Consider the following 5,931-nt stretch of genomic DNA (forward strand, 5'->3'; position numbering starts at 1 on the left):
CAAATGTCTCATCTTTTTTATTGGCGGTAACCGGGTTACTCCCAGTCTCAGAGCACCATTGGTTAATCGACGTGCTACTCAAATGACGTCACAATACCCGAAGTTCGAAACAAAAATCTCTTGCGTCTCTGCTCTACTTCTGCAATGTCTTAGTGCAGCTAAGGCTACGAGTGTCTTTGTGCAAGTGAAGCCCACCTCAATCTTAAATGCATTTAATAGAAAGTAGCTCCGTGAGTTAATATACGAAGTTAGGGATTTGTATTGCTTATCTTCCAAAAATTGATTGACAATAACTGTAAAAGTTCTTGTAGAAGTAATAACTAAAACTGCCAAACACCCGAAGCTATGTACAAAGAGACCTAGGTGTACTTATACACAGGTCACTATCCATCAACGTGCAAGAGCAGTAAGTCATGAAAAGGGCAAATGGCATATTAGCCTTTATTGAGATTACAGGAGTAAGAAAGTCTTATTGCAGTTGTGTGGGGCCTTGGTGAGACCACAGCCGGACTATTGTCTGCAGTTTTGGTCTTCTCGCCTAAGAAAGGATGGACTTGCCATAGAAGGAGTATAGCAAGGATTCAATAGATTGAGTTGCAGGGAATGCCATATGAGGAGCTATTGACTAGACAGGAATTGTATTCTTTAGAGTTTAGAAAGATGAGTGGAACTCCTTTCAGTCTTTACAAAATTCTTGACGGACTTGACAGAATAGATGTAGGGAGGCTATTTCCCCTGAATGAGGTGTTTAAGTCCCAGGGACACAGTCTGAGAATAAGGGGTACGCTGTTGGTACTGAGTTGAGGAGAAATCTCTCAACGCAGAGGTGGTGAATATTTGGAATTCTCTACCCCAGGAAGTGGAGTCATTATGATAATTCAAAACTGAGTGACAGATTTTTGGGCATTGTGAATTAAAGGATATGGAGATAGTACTGGAAAATAGGTTCTCGTTGGTCAGTGCAGACTTGGTGGGCCAAATGGCCTGTTTCACTGCTGTATGGCTATGTGACATTCAGTATAGACATCAATATATTTTTGGATATTCAGGGGATCAAAAGACCAAATGTAGTGGCACTGAGATAAAAAGATGGTGCATAAGGAACAAGGGGATGATGGGCCTGTGTTTCTTATGTTCCTTTCTGAAACTGTGAAATTCAATCTAGAGTCCTGAAGGCTCTAATGTGTCTTTTGCAGACATTTTAATATCCATCTCACAACTTACTTTCCCACCCATTTTTGTATCATCAGCAAACTTGGAAGTTGAAGTCAGGTTTATTGTCATATGCACAAGTACACATATGTATGCACAAGTGCAATGAAAAACTTACTTGCAGCAGCATCAAAGGCACCTAGCATCAGATATACAACAGTTACAAGAAACACATAAATTATACAAAATTATATAAGAAAGAACACAAGTAGAACAAAACAAAGTCCATTGTAGTGCAAAGTGGCCATAGTGTTACTATACTGAGGAAGTGATTTGATTGTGCAGGTTGAATGATTGAAGGGAAGAAGCTGTTTTTGAACCTGGGACTTAAGGCTTCTGTACCTCCTGCCCGATGGTAGCTGCAAGAAGGTGGCATGGCCCAGATGGTGAGAATCTTTGATGATAGATGTTGCCTTCTTGAGGCAGTGCCTCATGTAGATACTACTGATGGTGGGGAGAGATGCGCCCATGATATATTGGGCAGGCACACCAGTGTAGCGGTTAGCGTAACGTTATTACAGCACCAGGGACCCTGGTTCAATTCTGGCTGCTGTCTAAGGAGTTTGTACGTTCTCCCTGTGTCTGTGTGGATTTCCTCTGGGTGCTCCGGTTTCCTCCCACATTCCAAAGACGTATGGATTAGGAAGTTGTGGGCATGCTATGTTGGCGTCGGAAGCGTGGCAACACTTGCAGGCTGCTCCCAGAACACTCTATGCAGCAAAAGATGTATTTCACTGTGTGTTTCAATGTACATGTGACTAATAAAGATATCTTATCTTACTCTCTGCAGCTTCTTTCAGTCCTGCATATCCAAATTGTGGTACCAGACCATGCAACCGGTCAGGGTACTTTCAACAGTACTTTTGTAGAAGTTCGTTAGAGTATTTCATAACAAGCTGAACCTCCTTAACCTCCTAAGAAAGTAAAGGCACTGGTGGGCCTTCCTTGTGATTGCATCTATGTGCTGGGCCCAGGACAGGTCATCTGATATGTTAACACCCAGGAATTTAAATCTGACCCTCTCCACCATCGGATCCATCAATGTAGACTGGCACACGCTTGCCCTCCTTCCTCTTCCTGAAGTCAACAATCATCTTTTTAGTTTTACTGACACTGGGCGAGAGGCTGTTGTTGCAGCACCACTCAACTATGTGTCCTATCTTGCTCCTGGATGCCGATTCATCACCACCTGTGATTTGTCCAACAACAGTGGTGTTGTTGGTGAATTTGTACATGGAGCTGTGGCATTGGAGCTGTGCTTAGCCACACAGTCATATGTGTATAGAAAGCAAAGCAGGGGGCTAACCATGCAGACTTGAGGTGCACCTGTGTTGATGGTCAGCGAGGAGGAGATGTAGTTACCAGTCCTCACTGATTGAGGTCTGCTGATGAAGAAGTCAAGGATCCAGTTGCAGAGGGAGGTACAGAAGCCCAGGTCTTGAAGTTTGATGATGAGTTTGGATGGGATGATTGTGTTGAACCCCCTGCTGTAGTCAATGAATAGCAGCCTGACATGTGTATTCCTGTTGTACAGATGGTCCAGAGCAAAGTGAAGAGCCAGAGAAATCGCATCTGTTGTTGACCTGTTGTGTCATTAGGCAAATTGAAGCAGATCCAGGTCATCTTTGAGTTTGGAGTTGATTTGTGCCAACCTCTAGAAGCACTTCATTACAGTTGATGTAAGTGCTACAGGACAGTAGTCATTGAGGCAGGTGTTACGGACTCAGTGAATGTCCCTTTAAGATAGAGTTGTGTGTGTGTGTGTGTGTGTGTGTGTGTGTGTGTGTGTGTGTGTGTGTGTGTGTGTGGCGTGCTTACGTCAACAGAAGATAAAGGATGTAATGACGTTGTTGAAGAAGTCAGTTGAGGTCAGAGAGAGAGAGTGAGAGAGAAGGGAGAGAGACACCAGCCTGCTAGTTTTCTCTATCGATGGATGAGAAACAATAACTGTGTCTGTCACTGCAATCCACGTATGGAAATTGGAAGTAATCCGGTGGAGTTCACTTTGTTGCTGACCTGTAAAAGGAAACAGGTATTCGTGTGTGGACGACCACGATTCGGATGCTTTTCGGGGTGAGGAAGTCACTACCGAGTAAACACTGAGGTGTCGTTTGGGTTCCATCGTGGAACATTTGGATTTCGTAATTACTCTCTCTATGTTCTCTACATCTACGTCTCATCTTCAGACAACGGTGGTTGTTGAAGAAGCCTTTGCTCATGTTTCACCTTATGGCTTGCTGAACTGAACTTTAAGAACCATTCCTGGACTTGCAGTTTGGGACTTTGCCACACACACACAAAGAGTTTAGTTTTTGGGGTTAATGTTCAAGGTTTAACATTTTTACTTCTAACATACTAACATTTTTACTTTTATTTTTCTTATTATCATAAGTAGTGATTAATAAAATAGTTTTTAAACACTGAATCATGACTCAGTGTGTTTCTTTTGTTGCTGGTTCGTAACAAAATTGGGGGCTCATCCGGGATCGTTCCCCAGATTGACGAGGTTCGTCTGGGATCCAATCCAAAGATTGATGAGGGGGGTCTAAGTTTGAACAAATTGGGGTCTTAGTGGACGACTGATTGTGGTCGGTCTGATAAATTATATTTAATTGGCTTGTGTGTGTGGAAATCAGCAGCAATGGATATTTGAGGCATTTTTGGAGTCACCAACCCTAAAGGGATTGGAGGTGGCGAAAAAGGATGATTTGGTAAAAATTGCTACAAGGTTAAACCTTAAAGCAGTAAAGTGGTCTATGAAAAAAGCAGCTATTCATAGAATGATAGTTGACTATTATTTGGAGAAGGGAGTGTTTGAGGTGAGTGAGGTAGTCGAGTTTCCTGAGATTAAACCAGTGATTTCTGATGTGACTTCTCAACCAGTGGAGTTGGAGGATTTGGAGGAGGAAGAGTTAGAACAGTCAGAACAGTTTCCTGGGAGTGAGTCAGAGATTCCTGATGGCCAGGTGCAGATAGCAAAGACGGAGTTAGAACAAACGCGAATGAAGTTCGAGTTGGGACACAGGAAACTAGAGGCAGAACGAGTTAGAGGCTGATCTAGCAATGAAGCAGATGGACATCTTTCCTGTAGGTAGGTGACCAGAACTGCACACAATACTCCAAGTTTGGCCTCACCAACGTCTCATACAACTTCAACATAACATCCCAACTCCAATACTCAATGCCCTGGTTTATGAAGGCCAAAGTGCCAAAAGCTCTCTTTATGACCCTATCTACCTGTGATGCCACTTTCAAGGAATTATGGATCTGTATTCCCAGGTCCCTTTGTTCTACCGCACACCTTAGTGCCCTACATATTCACTGTGTAAGTCTTACCCTGGTTTGTCCTGCCAAAGTGCATCACCTCACACTGTCTGCATTAAATTCCATCTGCCGTTTTTCAACCTGTTTTCCTAGCTGGTCAAGATCACTTTGCAAGCTTTGATAGCCTTCCTCACTGTCCACTATGCCCCCAGGCTTGGTGTCATTCATGAACTTGCTGATCCAGTTTACCACATTATCATCTAAATCATTAATATAGATGACAAACAACAACGGGCCCAGCACTGATCCCTGTGGTACACCACTAGTCACAGGCCTCCAATCAGAGAGATACCCATCTACTACCACTCTCTGGCATTTCCCACTAAGCCAACGTTGAATCCGATTGACTACTTCATCCTGAATGCCAAGCGACTTAACCTTCTGGACCAGCCTCCCATGGGGGACTTTGTCAAAGATTGAAAATTTTTTGATTGTGATTGAAACTTTGACTTTGTGTTTGAAGATTTTTGAAGCCAGAGTTGACTTCATTGCGACCACTGCTGGTTGAAACTTGACAAATGGGAAATTTGATTGGAATTCCTGGAATCAATCTTACCACTGTGGGATGATTTCTGCACTGGTGTACAAACTCTGTGCCCCAACCCCAACTCTAAATGTCAGTCCTTCTTTCCCACTCTGATCCCTAAATCTTAGTTCATTCCCTCATCCCATCAGTCCCAATGCTTCCAACCCCAAACATGTCACAGCTTTGATTAGGCTATTAAGTGCTCAAACCCAGCTTGAGGAAAGGGAGCAACAAACAATCTGCTGGAGGTTCTCAGCAGGGCAAGCAACATCGGTGGCTGGAAAGGAATTGTCGACATTTCGGACCGAAACCCTGCATCAGGACAGAAGAAATGGGGTTGGACGGCACTTTTCAGTAGTTACACTAGAATATGTAGACATATTTTCCCTTCATAAAATAACATTGACTCTATCACACTGGGCCAAATCAATCCAGGAGACATCTCACAATGTATGCAAAGGCCTCAAACAACAAAGTAGGCTGCAGTGGTGCACTGCTGGGATCCCATGCCAGGAAGATAGCGATAGCCTTTGACAGGAGGCAAAGCTGGGGACAGAGACTCACCTCCTGACAGAGCTATTAAGGTTTCTATAGCAACACACACAAAATGCTGGAGGAACAAGCAGGTCAGGCAGCATCTATGGAGGGAAATGAACAGTCAACGTTTCGGGCTGCGACCCTTCAGCAGGACTGGAAAGATAGAGGGCAAAAGCCAGAATAAAAAGGTGGGGTGAGGGGGAGGAGCATGAGTTGGTGGGTGATAGGTGAATCCAGGTGAGGGTGGAGGTAGGTAGGTGGGGGGGGGGCAAAGTGGGAATGATGGGAGAAGCTGGGAGGTGATAGGTGGAAGAGCCAAAGGGCTGAACAAG

Source organism: Pristis pectinata, chromosome 9, assembly GCF_009764475.1.
Source record: "Pristis pectinata isolate sPriPec2 chromosome 9, sPriPec2.1.pri, whole genome shotgun sequence".
Taxonomy (NCBI): domain Eukaryota; kingdom Metazoa; phylum Chordata; class Chondrichthyes; order Rhinopristiformes; family Pristidae; genus Pristis; species Pristis pectinata.